The sequence below is a fragment of the Marmota monax genome, unplaced genomic scaffold (assembly GCF_021218885.2).
Source record: "Marmota monax isolate L192 unplaced genomic scaffold, Marmota_monax_Labrador192_F-V1.1 WCK01_AAM20220418_F8-fsc00845, whole genome shotgun sequence".
In the NCBI taxonomy this organism is placed as follows: domain Eukaryota; kingdom Metazoa; phylum Chordata; class Mammalia; order Rodentia; family Sciuridae; genus Marmota; species Marmota monax.
Genome location: NW_026695190.1, coordinates 94,112 through 114,925, shown reverse-complemented (window position 1 = coordinate 114,925; position 20,814 = coordinate 94,112). Strand labels below are relative to the sequence as shown.

At 37.9% G+C, this 20,814-nt stretch overlaps 1 long non-coding RNA gene across 1 annotated transcript; it reads left to right on the top strand.

Moving 5' to 3' along the window:
* Positions 1-14,005: 14,005 nt before the first annotated feature.
* LOC131423569 (uncharacterized) lies at positions 14,006-17,046 on the top strand. Its single transcript, XR_009225294.1, has 2 exons — positions 14,006-14,068; positions 15,313-17,046. It is a non-coding gene; the product is annotated as an uncharacterized LOC131423569 (long non-coding RNA).
* Positions 17,047-20,814: the final 3,768 nt, after the last annotated feature.

Here is a 20,814-nt window from a genome sequence, read left to right as displayed (position 1 = left end):
ATGAAGGACAGGAACAGCTAGAAAAGAGGAGACAGCAACTAGGCCAACAGAACTCCAGGGGTGGTGTTCAGTCAAGTGTGGCCTTGGCTCCTCCCCCTCACAGGACCCCTATTAGTCCTCTTTATGTTTCTCCTAATAGAACTCTGTATGTTAAATTGCCTACAGAAGTTCCTGCAAGATCAGATACACAAATTCACCAACCAGCCGGGCAATCAACTACTTCTTTAAGACTACCAGCCCCTGATGCTCAAGATAGAGACCTACGACTCATGACCAACTCTTCTAGTGAAAAACCAGCCTATACCTCAGAGCAAAGCCTGTCCAAGTAAAGGACATGACCATTGTCCTTGGAAAGACCCACAGAGCACTCCTAAGCACATTCCCAACCTGCTAAGTGGTTTATCTACAAATAACAGGAGAGATCTGCTGCACCAGGTGTCCCTGACTCAGTCAGGCTAGGTGGAAACCCATAGTAACCCCCTAGCAGCCACCAATCAGCATGAGACAGGGAAATACCTGGGATGCCAGATGACCCTCCCAGTAATTACATGTTGGGAAACCATGTAATTCAGCATGAAAACCCCTCTTGGCTTAAACCAATCAGTTCAAATGAATATTTGTAACCAATCACTTCTACCCAACTTGTTCCCGCCAGTGAATGTGCTAATCATGTTTTAAAGTTGTTATTTGATTTTCCTGCGGAGTCTGATGATTTGCTAAGAGATGCTATGATGTATGTGGGGGTCTCTGCCTTCTCCAAAGAATGTATAAAACTGCTGCAAATCCTGGGCTCGGGGCCTCTCAGCATCACCAGTTGCTGTGTGTGCACAGAGGACCGAGCTAGCTCATAATAAATACCTCTTTGCTGCTTACATTGATCTTGGGTCTCTGGTGGTCTTTTGGGGGTCCCAAATTCGAGCATAACACTAGCTCTAGAGACTCTTTCCCACCTAACACCCTTCATAACCTCTTTTCCAGATATTACAACCTCTCTTTCACTTCCTAGAAATGAGATCTGCTCTCTGGCAGGCCCACTCTACTTGGTCTGTCTGCTCTACAGCATCCCCACCATGAAGCATCATACCTAAACTCCCCACACATCAGATGAGGAGCCACCAGTCAGATGAACACTGGCAGATCAACTTCACTCACATGCCTAGGCACAAAAAGCTTCACTACCTACTTACTTTGGTTGATACATTCTCAGGTTGGATAGAAGATTTCCCTACATCCAGGGAAACTGCTGACACTGTCACCTCAATCCTCATCAAGCAGACCATTCCCATGTTAAGACTTCCCACCTCCTCCCAGTCAGACAAAAGTCCAGCCCCCACTTCTCAGGAAACAAGCAGACCAGTGCCTTCCTGCAACATTCATTACCTCAGTCCCAGCACAACCACAAACTGAATTGGACCCTCTTCAACTCAGTCTTACTTCAGGAACTACATTCTCAGTTTTTGCAACCTTGCTGGATGGGACCCCATACAGTCATATTTACTACCCCAATGGTGACCAAGCTTTTAGACATTCTCCCTGGTACCATGTCTCCCACCTGAAAAAGGCACCTGTTCCAAATATCCAGTCCTGGACTTCCACCACGCCCACTAAACTCAAAATTTCTCACCAATCCTGTTCTTCTTTTACTAATCATTAAATTTCTTTCAAGTTTCTATCCCAACCACAGATGGTGCTTTAACATCCAAGCGACATGGCACGAGGATTACACCACCCACTCTCAGTTTATGGGTCAATTGCCCTTCCACTGGCTGAAATTGGGCTGTCACCCTTAACATTACTGGATTCAACAAAGCTACCTCTGATACTTCCTAGAGTCCCTACGACAGGACCAATGGCTGATACCAAGGATCTCCTCTGCCCAGGACTGATTTGATGCCATCGATCACTTGTGGTTTCAAGGAACTTTTATGGACTTTACCCCTGCCAAAATAACTGTTTATAGCCACTGGGTGTTATTTCTGGCTGCTTGGTGTTCCCAGACCTGTCCCTGAACATTCCTCCACTTTCCCCCCTAGGTCCTATGCTGCCCACCATTAAGCAGGATGTAGCCAGAGGATTTTATGATTTCCCCATGTCACTTAGAAAAACAAATGGGAGGAATGTTAGGTTCAGGACAGGCTGAACCCAGTTGTATGTAGGGCAGGCTGAACGGATGTTAGCTGCAGGATAACACATGCCCCCCCTCATTCTTTATCACCTGTTTACATCAAGTCTGAACACTCGACCCCCACCCATCTGGTGCAACAGAAACCCACATCTGACCCCTTCCCCATCTGCCTGAAGGCAGAAGAGGATACCCTTAGCAACTACTGTGTAATCCAATCATTGTCCACCAACAAGGCAGCTTGCAGACCCAGAGACCCCATTAGAATTTGGCTTTAAAAACTCCCTCCTGCTGGTGCCTCCATCTCTTGTTCTCTCTTTCTCAATCTCTTGCTTCACTCTCCATTGCTCTCTCTTTCTTCACTCTCTCTTTCTCTCTCCTCCTCTTTTGCACTGCTGCAATAAAGATCTCTTGGTCACTCCGAGTGTTGTGGTCACTTTCCTTTCACTTCCACCCCTAAACTATCATTTGGCCCAGTGTGAGAGAGCAGAGGTGGGCTTAGAGTGATCTTTGTACTCCAGAAGTGGTGTCACTCACCCAAGGAAAGTGAAATACTGGAGCCCAAGCCTTGCCTCAGGCAAAGGAATGCTTAGATAACCCTTGAAGCATGGGATTCCAGTCAGGAACAGTTGGTTTTCAACCACAGAACCAAGGCTCCTCTCCTTGGTATTGAATGTTTATCAAGCCCACTTTGCTACTGAGCAGTGAGGTTTGTACACAACAGAACCTGCCTACACACATAAGTGAAAGTGGGTGTGATACTTTCACTTACATGTAGAAGAGAAATAAAGGGAGGACAATATATGACATGCATTGCAGTCTCACTTATAACCAGAAACTTCAGCTGTGGTGAAAGACAGCATGTGCTCCAGTGCTTGCACCTGCTGCTAGTGAAGACTTTTGAGTTGGTTAAAAAAAGAAAGAAAGAAAAAGTACTAGGATCTAGTTCAAACAAGAAAATCCAAGAGGGAGATGAAGATGGAAACTAGTGTTGGGACACTTAGTGTTGGGACAACCTTATTTAAACTAATAAAAAGTAGAGGCTAGATTGAACTAGGGATGACATGCCAAGGTCAATTACAGGCTGCCTCAGTCTACCCACAGGTTGTACTATGACCCTTCCATGGATCCCTTCAGTTGCCAGTAATAGCAAGTAAAATATTAGCAAGATTGTAATTTTTAGATTCATTGGGATGTTATTTATGTGCCATCTCATACTGTTAGCATATATACTAGTCTATGTTTACTCACTATAATTTTAAATTTATGTTGAGTTAATGTGTAGTGTGAAAAAATGAGCACTAATTTTCATAAAGTTTCCTTATTCTCCTGAAGCACCCCTTACTTTATCTTACATAATTAGAGGCAAGGGGTAGAGTTTCCTATAAAAAAACTTTTAAATATTGTGTCTTAAAATAATTGTCATTTAAAGTGGGCTTGATTAAACCATTTTAAGATCAAAATTCTTGTGACCAGATGAATCTTGATGATACAGATCCATCCCACCCAAGCATTGTGTGAAGCCTAGATCCTGGCACCCAAACACTAAATTGGTGTCCCTCAATATATTTGATAACTAAAAATTTTCCTTAAGGACTGTTCTGCTTCTTTGAGAATACTATTGAGAACATATCCATTACCTACTTTATTTTAACAAGAAAGTGATGACAAACAACTTCTTTCTGGGAAAATTATTTTTTCTGATGTGTCTGACATATAAAAAAGGCTATGATCTTGTTTAGTGACACCTTTGTCAATTATTCTAGAATCTTGGAAGGCAAGGTTATGTTTGTCTGTGTTTAATGGGAATTCACATTAGAAATGTTGACATCTAAACACTAATATCATTTTAGCAGTTTGATGTGAGAACAGAGTTGGGAAGTGACAGCCGTGTGTATGATAGTAGTTCTGAGTTGAGTAGAATATACATTCATGTCATCACTTTGGCGGGGTGGGTTACTTACTAGGGGTTGAACCCAGAGCCACTCTACCACTGAGTTCCAGCCCTTTCTCCCCTTCTTGAAATGGCAGTCTGAAACTTGGGATCTTCCTGCTTCAGCCTCCCAAATTCTTGGGATTAACAAAAAAGCAGCTCCATGCCCAGCTGTAATCACTTTTAAAATAACCCTTTCTACTTACTGGTGTTCATATTAGCAAATTTGGAAAATGCAGATAGATGTACATACACCAGATCTCATGGTATGACTCATTACAAATTATCTTTTCATTTGAAACACTGCTAGTTATGATAGAGAAAAATTAAAATAGCGTTTAGCTCAAGCTAGCTACAATGTAACAAAAATTTCTTCAACTTGTTTAACTCTAAAAAGGATGTTCATTTTGACTTTTTAAAAATCTTGTAAAGTGTTTGTTGCTTATTAGTATTGAAAGGTGCTGTGGAAACATGTAAGTAAAGACTTCTCAGAAGAGAATATATTTTCAATTGTGTAGAGATGTATTGAATCTCTTTGACCTGAGAAGCCAGCCAAATTGAAAATAATTACCTTTTTTTATTTTGAGCAAGTAAAATTTCCCAGAGTAAAAGAGGTCAGTACTGTTAAAAACACTGTTAAAAATCATTACTTTTTTTTTCATATTCACATATTCCTATGTAAACTAAATAAATAACGAGTTACAAAGATATTGAAAATGTTCCAGTTTCTAAGCATGGAGGAAATGTCATCAAATGAACAAAACATGCATGCCTTTTTGGAGTTTTACATTTGAGAGACATAAGAGTTAATTGGAAGAAAAACAAATAATTTACCATACAATTCTGTGGTTTATAATTAAGGCATTTCATTGATTTTTTAAGATGCACATCTGAGATGGATGGAATCTTAAAATTGGCATGTTGTAACCACATGGAAATTTTTCTTTTGAGTTGAACATAGAATAAGAATGTTCTAAGTGTCTTAAAGGTGATGGCATCTCAGAGAGAATGAAATAGGAAATATATAAATATGTCAGCACATTGGTTAATTTTTAGCATCCAAAACTATTCAAAGGTGACTTGTAAAAAAAGTTACAGATTTCTATATCCTTCTTTTTTTTGGAGGGGGTGAGTACCAGGGATTGAAATCAGGGGCACTCAGTCACAGAGCCACATCCCCAGCCCTATTTTACGTTTTATTTAGAGACAGGTGTTATGCTCGAATTCATTACCCCCAAAAGACCACCAGAGACCAATATCGATGTAAACAGCAGAGAGGTGTTTATTGTGGGCTAAAGAGGTGTTTATTGCGAGCTAGCTGGGTCCTCCGTGCGCACACACAGCAAATGGAGGTGCTGAGAGGCACATGCCTGTAATCTCAGCAGCTCTGGAGGCTGAAACAAGAGTCTCTCAAATTCAAAACCAGCCTCAGGGATGGTGAGGCACTAAGCAACTCAGTGAGACCCTATCTCTAAATAAAATATAAAATAGGGCTGGGGATGTGGCTCTGTGGCTGAGTGCCCCTGATTTCAATCCCTGGTATTCACCACCCTCCAAAAAAAAGAAGGATATAGAAATCTGGAACTTCTTTTTGCAAGTCAACTTTGAGTAGTTTTTGGTGCTAAAAATTAACCAATGTGCTGACATTTTTATATATTTCCTATTTCATTGTCTCTGAGATACCATCACCTTTAAGACAATTAGAACAATCTTATTCTATGTACAACTCAGAAGAAAAATTGCCATATGGTTACAACATGCCAATTTTAAGATTCCATCCATCTAAGATGTGCATCTTAAAAATCAATGAAATGCCTTAATTATAAACCACAGAATTGTATGGTAAATTATTTGTTTTTTCTTCAAATTAACTGTTTTGTATCTCAAATGTAAAACACCATAAAGGTATGCATGTTTTATCCATTTGACAATATTTCCTCCATGCTTAGAAACTGGAACATTTTCAACATCTTTGTAACTCGTTATTTATTTAGTTTACTTAGGAATATGTGAATATGAAAAAAAAAGTAATGATTTTTAACAGTATTTTTAACAGTACTGACCTCTTTTACTCTGGGAAATTTTACTTGCTCAAAATAAAAAAAAATAATAATAATTATTTTCAATTTGGCTGACTTCTCAGGTCAAAGAGATACAATACATCTCTACACAATTGAAAATATATTCTCTTCTGAGAAGTCTTTACTTACATGTTTGTTTCCACAGCATCTTTCAATAGTAATAAGCAACAAACACCTTACAAGATTTTTAAAAAGTCAAAATAAACATCCTTTTTAGAGTTAAACAAGTTGAATAAATTTTTGTTACACTGTAGCTAGCTTGAGTTAAACACTATTTTAATTTTTCTCTATCATAACTAGTAGTGTTTCAAATGAAAAGATAATTTGTAATGAGTCATACCATGAGGTCTGGTGTATGTACATCTATCTACATTTTCCAAAAGTGCTAATATGAACACCAATAAGTAGAAAGGGTTATTTTAAAAGTGATTACAGGGCTGGGTATGTGCCTCAAGTGGTAGCGTGCTCGCCTTGCATGTGTGCGGCCAGGATTTGATCCTCAGCACCACATACAAACAAACATGTTGGGTCCACTGAAAACTGAAAAATAAATATTAAAAAAAGTTTAAAAAAATAAAAAAGTAAATAAAAATAAAAGTGATTACAGCTGGGCATGGTGCTGCTTGCTTGTTAATCCCAAAAATTTGGGAGGCTGAAGAAGGAGGATCCAAGTTTGAGACTGCATTTCCAGAAGGGGAGAAAGGGCTGCAACTCAGTGGTAGAGTGCCTCTGGGTTCAACCCCTAGTAAGTAACCCACCCCCCCAAACTGATGACATGAATGTATATTCTACTCAACTCAGAACTGCTATCATACACACTGCTGTCACTTCCCAACTCTGTTCTCACATCAAACTGCTAAAATGATATTAGTGTTTAGATGTCAACATTTCTAATGTGAATTCCCATTAAACACAGACAAACACAACCTTGCCTTCCAAGATTCTAGAATAATTGACAAAGGTGTCACTAACCAAGATCATGGCCTTTTTTATATATCAGACACATCAGAAAAAATAATTTTCCCAGAAAGAAGTTGTTTTTCATTCCTTTCTTGTGAAAATAATGTAGATAATGGATATGTTCTTAATAGTATTCTCAAAGAGGCAGAACAGTCCTTATGGAAAATTTTTAGTTATCAAAGAGATGAGGGACGCCAATTTAGTGTTTGGGGGCATTTAGTGTTTGGGGGCCAGGATCTAGGCTTCACAAAATGCTTGGGTGGGATGGATCTGAATCATCAAGATTCATCCTTGTCACAAGAGTTTTCATCTTAAAATGGTTTAGTCAAGTCCACTTTAAATGACCATTACTTTAAGACGCAATATTTAAGTTTTTATAGGAAACTCCACCCCTTGCCTCTAATTATGTAAGACAAAGTAGTAAGGAGTGCTTCAGGAGAATAAGGAAACTCTCTGAAAATTAGTGCTCATTTTTTCACACTACACATAAACTCAACATAAATTTAAAATTATAGTGAGTATACATAGACTAGTATATATGCTAACAGTATGAGAAGGCACATAAATCTCACCCCAATGAATCCAAAAATATCAATCTTGTTAATATTTTACTTGTTATTACTGGCAACTGAAGTGATCCATGGAAGGGTCATAGTACAACCTGTGGGTAGACGGAGGCAGCCTGTAATTGACCTTGGTGTGTCATCCCTAGTTCAATCTAGCCTCTCCTTTTTATTAGTTTAAATAAGGTTGTCCCAACACTAAGTGTCCCAACACTAGTTTCCATCTTCATCTCCCTCTTGGATTTTCTGGTTTGAACTAGATCCTAGTACTTTTTCTTTCTTTCTTTTTTTAACCAATTCAAACTTCTTCACTAATAGCAGGTGCAAGCACTCAAACACATGCTGTATTTCACCACAGCTGAAGTTTCTGGTTATAAGTGAGACTGCAATGCATGTCATATACTGTCCTCCCTTTATTTTTCTTCTACATGTAAGTGAAAGTATCACACCCACTTTCACTTATGTGTGTAGGCAGGTTCTCTTGTGTACAAACCTCACTTCTAAGTAGCAAAGTGGGCTTGATACACATTCAATACCAAGGAGAGGAGCCTTGGTTGTGTGGTTGACAACCAACTCTTCCTGACTGAAATCCCTTGCTTCAAGAGTAATCAAACTTTCCTTTGCCTGAGGCAAGGCTTGTACTCCAGTATTTCACTTTCCTGGGTGAGTGACCCACCCCTGGAGTACAAAGGTCACTCTAAGCCCACATCTGCTCTCTCACACAGGGACAAATGATAGTTAAAGGATGGAAGTGAAAGGAAAGTGATCACAAGACTCAGAATGACCAAGAGATCTTTATTGCAGCAGTGCAAAAGAGGAGGAGAGAGAAAGAGAGAGAGAAGAAAGAGAGAGCAAGGGAAAGTGAAGCAAGAGATTGAGTCAGAGAGAACACAAGATGGGGGCCCTGGCAGGAGGGAGTTTTTAAAGCTGAATTCTAATGGGGTCTCTGGGTCTGCAAGCTTCCTTGTTGGCGGACAATGATTGGATTACACAGTAGTTGCTAAGGGTATCCTCTTCTGCCTTCAGGAAGATGGGGCAGAGGTCAGATGTGGGTTTCTGTTGCACCAGATGGGTGGGGGTCCAGTGTTCAGACTTGATGTAAACAGGTGATAAAGGACCAGACGGGGGGTTTGAGTACATGTGTTATCCTGCAGCTAACATCCATTCAGCCTGCCCTACAGACAACTTGGCTCAGCCTGTCCTTAACCTAACATTCCTCCCATTTGTTTTTCTAAGTGACATGGGAAATCATAAAATCCTCTGGCTACATCCTGCTTAATGGTGGGCAGCATGGGACCTAGGAGGGAAAGTGGAGGAATGTTCAGGGACAGGTCTGGGAACACTAGGCAGCCAGAAATAACACCCAGTGGCTATAAACAGTTATTTTGGCAGGGGTAAAGTCCATAAAAGTTCCTTGAAACCACAAGTCATCAATGGCATCAAATCAGTCCTGGGCAGAGGAGATCCTTGGTATCAGCCTTTTGTCCTGTCGTAGGGACTCTGGGAAGTATTAGAGGTAGCTCGGTTGAATCCAGTAATGTTAAGGGTGATATCCCAATTTCAGCCAGTGAAAGGGAAATTGCCTTGACTCATAAACTGAGAGTGGGTGGTGTAATCCTGGTGCCATGTCACTTGGATGTTAAAGCACCATCTGTGGTTGGGATAGAAACTTGAAAGAAATTTAATGATTAGTAAAAGTAGAACAGGATTGGTGAGAAATTTTGAGTTTAGTGGGAGTGGTGGAAGTCAAGGACTGGATATTTGGAAAAGGTGACTTTTTCAGGTGGGAGACATGGTACCAGGGAGAATGTCTAAAAGCTTGGTCACCATTGGGGTAGTAAGTATGACTGTATAGGGTTCCATCCAGCGAGGTTGCAATGACTGAGATTGCAGTTCCTGAAGTAAGACTGAGTCACCCAGTTGAAGAGGATCCAATTCAGTTTGTGGTTGTGCTGGGATTGAGGCAATGAATATTTCAGGAAGGCACTGGTCTGCTTGTTTCCTGAGAAGTTGGGGCTGGACTTTTGTCTGACTGTGTGGAGGTGGGAAGTCTGAACCGGGGAATGATCTGCTTGATGAGGTTGGAGGTGACAGTGTTAGCAGTTTCCCTGGATGTAGGGATATATTCTATCCAACCTGAAAAAGTATCAACCAAAGTAAGTAGGTAGTGAAGGATTTTGTGCCTAGGAATGTGAGTGAAGTTTATCTGCCAGTCTTCATCTAGCTGGTGGCTCCTCATCTGATGTGTGGGAGTTTAGGTTTGATGCTTCCTTGTGTGGATGCTGTAGAGCAGACAGACCAAGAAGAGTGGACCTGCCAGAGAGTAGATCTCATTTCCAGGAAGTGAAAGAGAGGTTGTAAAATCTGGAAAAGAGGTTATAAAGGGTGTTAGGTGGGGGCAGAGTCTCTGGAGCTAGTGTTATGCTCGAATTTGGTACCCCCAAAATACCACCAGAGACCCAAGATCGATGTAAGCAGTAAAGAAGTGTTTACTGCAAGCTAGCTGGGTCCTAAACACACACAGAGCAACTGCTGATGCTGAGAGGCCCCAGCCTGGGGTTTGCAGCAGTTTTATACATTCTTTGGAGAAGGCAGGGACTCCTACATACATCATAGATTCTCTTAGGAAATCATCACACACCTCAGGAAAATCAAATAAAAACTCTAAAACATGATTAGCACATTCACTGGCGGGAACAAGTTGGGTAACTGCTACTTCTCTTTTCCTCGGTGGCAGCGGCCTTCGAGGGCTGGAGCTTGTCAGCTGCGGCGCCCTTGTTGGGTCAGGGGTCCGAGTGGCGCCCATGCTGCCGGCTTCGGTGGCGCTTGTGCCCTTGACCTGCAGTAGCAAGTCATTCTGCACCAGCGTGCACCAAGTACTTGAGGTAGGTGCAGCTGTTCTGCTGGTTGAACCCCTCCACCTTCCTGGCCTCTGCATAGATGCCCACCAGCGACAAGCTTCTGCTTGCTAAGCCTGCGGACGTCTCCACCACTAGCTGGCTGTACTTGACCGGCTGGTTCTTCTTGCCGCTGCTTTTATGTTTGGGGCCACCACGGCCCTTGTCGCTGCCCCCCTCACGTCGCCGCCCTCCCCATGGCCCCCTTGGCGCCCAGGACCTGCAGGGCCTCCTCCAGCTCCACCAACGTGGTGGCCAGCGGGTTGGTGGCAGGCAGTGCCAGGAAGAGGAAGGTGGGGGGGGGCGCTCAAGGCGCGGGTCCTGGGGCTGGGCAGCAGGGCTGGGGACAGATGGACGAGCGCCATCGGGGAGCCGGGGTGGTTGTCTGGGGCAGCTCTGGGGCTCAGGGAGGGCTCAAGCTCGGTCCGAATCTCGCGGCTGCTGTGGCGCCACTGCTCCAAAGCTGCCCGCCTTCTGGACATGGGCGCTGCGCTCTGCTAAGCTACAATTTTTTATTCAGAAGATTCCTGTACAGATCTTTCTCCTTGTGTAAAACAAATGGAAGACCAGTGTTCATCAACATGAGGACAATTTTTTGAAAAGGGTTTGAGGGAAACAAACTTCTTGGTGCTTTTCCATGAAAGCACATGGTGGGCAGTTAATGCATTTGAGGTTAAGTTGTTCACACAACACAGGCAGAATTTATGGAGTATGGATTATTTTTGTTTCTTAGCCCAATTTCTGAAAGTTTGTAGGTCCACTTATAATTTTTTTCAAGTGAGACATCCTTAAGTTGAATTTCAATGATTCATAGTTGTTATTGTTTTTATAAGAATGTATTTGAAAACATTTATTCTCTGTGTACACAGTTTATGTAGGAAATTAGATCCATGATATCTCTTGGCTAGGAAGCCTGTATAAGGACTTTTTCCATCTGATACTGAGGACAGGTTTCATGGGAAACTCAACCATATGAAGGTTACATACCTTTTTCCCCCAGGAGGACTTCAGCTTTGCTTATCCAAGTATGGTCCTATGTCCTGGAGCTTGTTTGAAATGCAGACTGAACCTGTGGGAAGAACCAGACAAGATATGTGACTCTCAGACTTGAGGGTGTTACCAGGATTGCTGGACTAGTACAAAGTTTCTGATTCAGTAGTCTGGGTGGGAGCCTGAGAATTTTAATTTTAACAAGTTATCACATGCTGCTGATGCTGCCGGTACAGGGGCCATACTTGGAGAACCATTATATTAGAGTGTCCTCATTGTACATTTTTCTCCCCTTTCCAAATTTCTTACTCATTTAAATAGCTTTTTAAAAACAGATTTTCATATTCTTTAACTTGATTGAAGGGGAAAAAAGCATTTTTTTGTAATGACCACACCAAGATTGCTTTTCAGCATCTAATTTCAGAGCAAAAAATCTCTTTAAACCTTAGTTTTAAATCTTATCTATGGGTGTCTGTTTCTCTTCTTTCTGTAAGTATTCTTTTTAATGTTTAAAAATTCTTTTAATGTAGATAACATGTTCTTATGGTTCAAAAGTTAAAATGACACAGGCATGCTTGGGAAAATGTGATTTCCAACTGCTTTGCCCCCCCTTCACCCCTCTTTTTTAGATAACTACCTTTAATTTATTTCCCATAGATGTCAATTGTTTCCTTTTATAGTAGGAGAAATGCCAGTGTACTATATTCTTTTTATATAAAATGTGGTATACTATGTAAGTACTTCTATCCTATGGTTTTTTCTTTATATGCTCTTTAGATTTTTTCCTATTAGTATTTATTTAGAATGAATATAATATTTGTTTATAGAAAACACTTAAAAAAAACAGCTGTGTTTAAACAGTGTCTATTAAGTGCCTTGTTTACTTATCCAGCCCCCCCCCCCCCGTAGTGTTTGGGTTGTTTTTAGGTTTATCACAGACCATACTATGGTGAACCAGCTTGTATACATATCATTTTATACATGTGCAAGTACATCTGTGGGATACAGTCCTAGAAGTGGGATCACCGTGCCAGTGGGCATTGCATTTATAATTTAGTTAAATGCTTCCTTTCTTAGGTGTTGCACCATTTTAAACTCCCACAAGTACAGTTGCTCCTCATTATTCATAGAGGATTGATTTGAGGACCCCTTTGTGGATGCTGAAATACAAGGATGCTTAAGTCTTTTATATAAAAAGCATAGTATTTGCATATAACCTATGCACTTTCTCCACATACTTTTAAATCATCTTTAGATTTCTTAGAAGACTAATACAATATAAATGCCATATAAATAGTTGTTACACTGTATTGTTTAGGGACTAGTGACAACAAAAAAGTTGGTATGTGTTCAGTATGACAATATTTTTAAAAAATATTTTCACCTATGATTGTTGAATTCAGTCTGAATACCACAGATACAAGAGGGCAGATCTCAGTGTATGAGAGAGTTCCTATTTTTTCTGGGGCCTTTCCAATGTACTGTGTACAACCCTTGAATTTGTTAACAGTTTGATAGATGAGAATTATCAATATAGAGTAATTTAATGTGGATTTCTATCATTTTTAATAAGGCTCTGCATATTATGCTTAAAAACGAATTGTATTTTTTTTCTTGTGAACTCTCTGTAAGTGTTTTTTTTTTCACATTTCTGTTTTGGGTTGCTTTTTTCCCATTATCAATTTCTAGAAATTTGTAAATTGGAGAGATTAGCCCTGTGTGATATCAATTCTAGTTTTCCCCAGATTTTCACTTATTTTTATTTACCTTCACATATTTTGATATACAAAAGTCTTACATTTTTTAAAAATTTTACAGTTTATATTAATCATTATGGTATCTTGATATTTTTTTAAAATATTTCTTTATTTCTATGTGGTGCTGAGGATCAAACCCAATGCCTCACAAGTGCTAGGCAAGCACTCTACCACTGAGCTAAAGCCCCAGCCCAGGTATCTGGAGTTTAAGTCACTGAAAGGCCTCCAAGATTTTTAGAATTTGCCCATGGTTTCTTTTAGTACTTTTATGGTATCACATTTACATTTAAATGTTCAAATTAGGATTTATTCTGGTGTTCAGAATGATGCATAGGTTCAACTTTATCTTTTTCTGTGTGCCTGTTATTTTCACCTGTTGCTTTTAGAGCCCTTCTTTGAATCTCTTATGGTGTTGTTAAATTTTGGAGGTATTGGGGTGTCTCTGGGGTTTGTATTCTATTAGTCTTTTTCTTCATATACCAGTATCACATTATTGATTTTATAAAAGTTTTAATATCTTTTAAAACTAGTTTCCCCTTTTTGCTTTTCATATTCCTGGGAATTCTTGCTTGCTTATTTTCCCATGAGTACTTTTGAACTGTTTTCTCTAGTTCCAGGAAAACAAAAATCTAAAGGAAATAAACATCAGATTAAATGTATACATTTAAAATCTATTTAACTTCTCCAAACTTTTTTTTTCAGGTTCTTAATAAAGGTGCTATGAAAGAATGTAAGACAGGAAAATAATTAAATATTTTTACTGTGGTAAGTGTTTTATGATTTTACATTTTAAAAATTCTTTAATTATTATTATTATTATTATTATTATTATTATTATCATTATTATTATTATTATAGTCTGCTTCCTTAATGTGTAAAAGTGATATTGTTTTAGGAGTGTTTGAGTTCATACAACCTCTGGGTAGTAAGGTGAATGCCAATAATGTGGGCTGTTTGAATAATGATGTTTGTCTTTCCCTATCTCTATGACTCTAATATTTTAATTTCTATTATTTTGTCATTTTAAAATGTGGTTCTGAGAAGGAGATTCTGTATTACATTTACTTGCAACATTCAATGAATTCTTTCCTCTTAAATAGGAAGATGAAACGATTTGAAGTAATTTTGGTGATATAGAGGAACTTCTTTCTCTTAAAAGTTTGTTGTGATTTTTTATTATAATACTTAGAAAAATTTTTACCCATATAAAACAACATAATGACAAAAGTAAACCCTCAACTCCTGCACAAAGAAATGGCCACAATTAACTCACTTTTGGAAACTTATTGATGGATATGAAAGTATATATAATATTTTAAATACACAGCAGTCTCTCTCTATATATGAAGCTATGTGGTCATTTTTATAGTGTTCTATATATATCTCTATTTGTGAGTTGAACCTGATGTGCATAATCATGGGTGATCATTTTACTGGCTGCCTAGTTTTTTTTTTTTTAATTATTTTTTAGTTGTCAATAGATCTTTATATATGCAGTGTTGAGAATCAAACCCTGTTCTTCACACATGCCAGGCAAGTGCTCTACCATTGAGCTACAACCCAGCCCTGCCTGCCTAGTTTTCTATTATTTAGAGGCATCATACTTTATCTAGCTACTCCTTTCATAACCATTTAGATTGTTACTTGTTTTTCTTTCTTGTTAATAGTGGTATATTGATTATAGTATACTTATTCACTTATCTTCTTAGAGGTATAACTGCCAGGTCAAAGATTATATACATTTTAAATATTGATAAATATAGCTAAGCTGTTATCTGTAAAAACTGTCCCCATCAATGTCCATGAGAATCCTATTTTCAAAACCCTTGCTCACACCAAGTTTTGTTAATCTTTTTAATCTTTGCTAATTCAATAGGGAAAAAAGTACATTTTTGAGATAACATGTGTTTTATTGGTACTGGGGATCGAACCCAGGGGTACTTCACTAGTAAATTAGATCCTCAGCACATTTTATTTTATTTATTTATTTTTATTTATTTATTTTTGAGACAGGGCCTCGCTAAGTTGCTGAGGCTATCCTTGAACTTGTGATCCTCCTGCCTCAGTCTCCTGATTTTCTGGGATTATAGGTGTGTTCCACTGTAAACTATTAAGGAAACCTTGTGTTATTCAAAGATTTCTTTCATTCAACATTTTTATTAACAAAAGAATTCTCTTCCTTAAGAACATACTAGTGATTCTTACATGTCAGATATTCTTAGGCATTTAATGTGATGAAAATATTTAAATATATTGAGTATTTTTTAGGTCTTTTGCCTTGATTTTAACTCATTGTTAATATTTGAAAACTTGAGGGTTGGGGATGTGGCTTAAGTGGTAGTACACTAGCCTGGACTGTATGAGGCACTGGGTTCAATCCTCAGCACCACATAAAAATAAAATACAAGGATTGTGTCCACCGTGAAAAAAAAAAAACAAAAAACTAAAAAGCAAATATTAAAAGCAATATTTGAAAACTTGATCAACCAGCTATAATTGTTTTGAACACAGAATGTTTTCTTCTGCAAAGAGTAGTACTTTTGTGTTTTATTCACCTGAAGGAAAGCCTAAAGTAACTTTCAAAATAAATTTCTTAACAATTTCCAAACATGGATACCAATGGCTGAATAGCATAAAGAATATTATTTCCATAATTGGGTGATAATATAGTTTTTATGAGTTATGTAAACAATATGATTGTCCAATCATGTCTAAAACTATGTGTATCTCTTCTGTCCAAAGATTTTATCACTTCCTGATGAAATATGATTTTTAATTTTATGTTTGCTTTAGATTTTATTTCAATCAAATAAGAGTTACATATAAAGATGGCCTCACATGAAGCAGATTCACAACTTTATCATTGACCGACTGTTTATTCTTTGAACTGTCTTCTATATATAAAGTACATCTAGATTGCCTTTCCTGAGAGTGCTTTTCTTTTCACTTCAGTTAACATTGTTTACTGAATAACCCAAGGCTGGGACAATATGGACCAACTGGCGATTTATTCACCAGTTTTCATTCAGCACTGAATACCTACCTAAATGCTAGGCATCCACAGACATCAAAATCATTATTTACTTCTTTGTTTAATTTTTTGGTACTGGGAATTGAATCTAGAGGCACTTTACCACTGAAACACATCCCCAGCCCTTTTGTTTATTTTTTAAAAATTTTTAGACAGGATCTTGCTAAGTTGCTTAGGGCCTCACTAAGTTCCTAAGACTGGCCTTGAATGTAGGATCCTTCTGCCTCAGCCTCAACCTCCCAAAGGTTGATGCATATTATCATTATTATTTAAAGATGCAAAAGAGAATAGTATACATTTTAATTTAGAGAAGACTAACATGGTTTCTTTTAAATTTCGATGTGCATAACTGTATGGCACTTGCTGCCATAACATTCAATGGTTACTTTATTTCAAATTTTGATGTGGACTATATTTTATTTAATTTTTATAATCACATGTGTCCTGTATTTTAAATCTTTTTTTAAAGGGCAGAGTAAGTATTTAAACTGAGTATGCTGCTGGTTCCTGTTTAAGATCTGTTTATGTTTCTCAGTATAGACATGGCAATATTTTATAAAATATGTTGTTTAAAAATAATGATAAAGTAAATGCCCCCCAAAATAAAGTAAATATAGTTGTATGGTTCACATTTTTTAAAATAAAAGCAGAAAATTAGATTGCCAGACTTTGAGTAGAATTAATAAATTTTTGTCTGAGTCTTGCCTGTGAAGCTTTTCTGACTCCTAAACCAGTTTTTCACAGCCAAAGTAAATAGAAATGGAACAATTAAAGATTTAATAGATTTAAGAAGTATTTTAGTCTCTATTTTATATACTTTATTCTAATATTTCTATTAGAGTACAGGATTCTAAAGAATACATGTAACTTGTTTTAATTATTATTTTTGCAGAAGTCATTTGCATGTGAAATTTTTAAAATCAATTAAATAATACTCTATACAGTTTTATTTGCACTTTATTTTGCCTAACAATTGTTTCTTTTTTAATATTTATTTTTTAGTTGTATGATTTATATGTGGTGCTGAGTATTTAACCCAGGGCCCTGATGTGCGAGGCAAGCACTCTACTGCTTAGCCATAACCTCAGCCCCTAGCAAATATTTCTTAATACATAGTCTGAAATTAAATCAAGGCAGACTTGAAATTACTGAGTCTTCATTATTGGGCCAAATTAATGAGGTTTTCCTGGACTTTTCCTTCTGGTATCTTATTGTGGCTAATGATGTAATCTTATTTGTTTTCTAAAATATTGAAGTTTTCGGTTTTTGAAACTTTTCTGTGAAAGTACAGGGATTTGTTTATACAGTGCCTTTCATTTTACTTATGAGTTAATTTCTTTAATTTTGTGCCCTAAAACCTACTAAAAATATTCCTGGAAAGTGAGGGATTAAACAGAATTTGTAATAAAAATGAAGACCTTTTTCTTTATTTCTCCTGTTAGCTGCATTTGTTAAAATTTTTATACTACATTTAAATAAATATTAAGACTTTATTACAGGGCTGGGATTATGGGTCAGTGTAGAGCACCTGCCTGGCATGTGTGAGGCACTGGGTTTGATCATCACCACCACAATAAATAAACAAACAAACAAACAGACAGACAAATAAATAAATAAAGCAATTATGTCCATCAACAACTACCCCCCCCAAAGACTTTATTACATATTAAATGGGTGGGATTTTCTGTATTTGAAACAGTTTCTTTCTATATTAGGCATAAAGTTTAATTTAGACTGGCAGAGTAAGTGATCATTTGTTTGGAAAGAGGGGTAGACAATCTTTGGTTAGTTTCATTCTGTAACCTTCCAGCTAATTGTTGAATTGCATGCTTTTTTTGTTCTTTGCTCTGTCTACTTTGGATCTGGTTTTATGGTTGGTTGAAATAGAGATTTATTGGTAGGAACATAGATTATTTTCCCATTTTAACAGATTGTGTGTTTTTCTGACAGCTTATTCTGTCACAGGCAGAGTGATTCAACCAGACCCTTGTGCAGAGGTGTTAGTATATGATTTGGGCAGCCATTTTCAAAAATAACAGCTTTATTGATATATAATTCACATTACCATCAAGGTCACTCATTAAAAGTGCAATTCACTGAGTTTTAGTATATTCACACAGTTGTGTGCCTATCCAGCTATCTAATATGGAAAGACATTTGTCATACCCAAAGAAGACCCATGCCCTTTAGCAGTCAGTCTCCACTCAATCTTGCTCCATGTAGGCATGAATCTTCTTTCTCTCTTTGTGGATTTACTTGTTCTGGACATGATATATAAATGTAATCATTCAATATATGGCCCTTTGTATTTGTTTTTTTTTATCCTGTTTTTTAGGTAGCACATATTAGAACTTCATTCCTTTTATTGCTACATAGTGTTCTGTTATATAGATACACTGTAGTTTGTTTATCCATTTATCAGTTGATGGATATTTGGGTGACATTCACTTTGTGGTTCTTATGATCATGCTGCTGTGAATATTTGTGTTTTTGAGTTGACTTCTGTTTTCTTTTGGGTAGATACTTAGGATTGAAATTTATGGGCCATAAGTAACTCTGCCAGACTGTTTTATAAGGTGACTCAACCACTTTATATTCCCATCAGCAATGTTTGAAGATTTCATTTCTCCATATCTTTGCCAACATTGTGACATGGTGTTTTTCCATATTAGTCATCCTAATGGGTATGAAGTGGCATTGCATTGTGGTTTTTATTTGCATTTCCCTGATAAATAATGATATTCAATAACTTTGTGTACTTGTTAGCCATTGTTTATCTTTGTTAGGCAAATTCCTGTTCAGATTCTTTACCCATTTTAAAAACTGAGCTGTCCTTTTCTTGTTTAGTTTTAATAGTTCTTCTGTATTCTGGATATATGCAAATGTTCACTTATCAGATATATGAAGTATATATTTTTTTTCTTATTCTATAGTCTTTTCATTCTTATAAGGCCAATAGGTTTTTTGTTCAAGTCCAATTTACCAGTTTTTTGACTGCTTATGCAGTTTTCTCTGAAATTTTTCCATAAGTTAAAAAAAAAAAACAGACCTTATTTCTCAACATCTTCCATTAATTTTATTCCTACACAAACAATGATTATTTAGTTAACTACACAATGGGTTACAGATATTAAAAATATTTTTTGTTTTCAAATATTTTCATCACATTTAATGAAAGAAGCCCAAGTTTTCTAACTTGATATCCAGTGCACTTTTTAAAAATCTGCTTAGCTCAGAATGCACACATTATTCTGTAAATATTTACAGGTGTCTAATGTATTCTGAGGACTTGACTGGGCTTGGAGATCCAGGGATGCTTGGAACATGGTCCTGTCCTTAAGGAACCAGAGGTCATGTGCCACGCTACAGATTTCTACAGAGGGTAGTGGCACCAGTGGAGAAAGAGGGGCACTGTCTGGGTGAGAAAGCCTCTCAGGGAGTCGGTGCTGGTGCTCTGTCTGCAGAGATTCATTGGTGATCAGAATCTTTTCTTATAGCCTATGATTCTTCCTTTTAGACATTTGCTGCTGCTGTGTGTTATGTACATTGGCACCAGTTATTTGTAACAGCAATATTTAGGGATATTGATGTAATGAATTGTAGACATCAATGTGATGACTTTGATACCTAGAAGCAAGCCAGAAGAAAGCCACATTTCTTTGATTTCTTCAGGTTTTCAAGAATGGGAACTTCTTACTTACTAATTAATTCAGTGTGGTGTGTGTGTGTGTGTATCTGAGCTCCAGACCAAACCCAAGCAATTTTGGGTAGTCAGAGCTAAAATGTGAGTCAAGGAGGAACAGCTGTTTGACTGGAGGGAAGATTGTATATAGATATTTGGGTGAGACCTGTTAAGGAATTTAGATCTTTCTTTAATAATGGAAAGCCATTGATGAGTTTGGTTGTGTGTGGGGAACATGGTCCCTCCTGTTATCTGTTCCACAGAAGCTGTTTGTGTGGACTAGAGACAGGAGACTTGTGGGGCTGTGGGACTAGTCCAGATGAGAGCCAATGAGGACCTGAGCTAGGGCACTGCTGATAGATGTGGACACACAGATTGGAAATGTTTAGAAGGTGCAAGTCAGAATGCTTGGCTGCAATCAACCATCATAAGTTAAAAGGAGGATTATTGAAGAAAGAAGACTTCTGAAGAAAGTTTCAAAGGAATGAAATTCCACAGAAGCCAGCATTATTTTAGGCCCTTAGGGGCTAAGGGACAGAGCAGGGGCCATACTCAGGCCCTCACACAAGAGGGAGAAAAGAGGGTCTCCTTCCACCTGTGCTTTTTAAAATCCCAAGAGCACTCTTTTTTAATTTATATATTTTTTTAGTTGTTGATGAACTTTATTTTGTTTATATTTATGTGGTACTGAGAATCAAACCTGGTGCCTCACACATGCTAGGCCATTGCTTACCACTGAGCCACGACCCCAGCCCCCAAGAGCACTCTTAGCCTTGGGTTTTGTGACCCTGCTCAGGC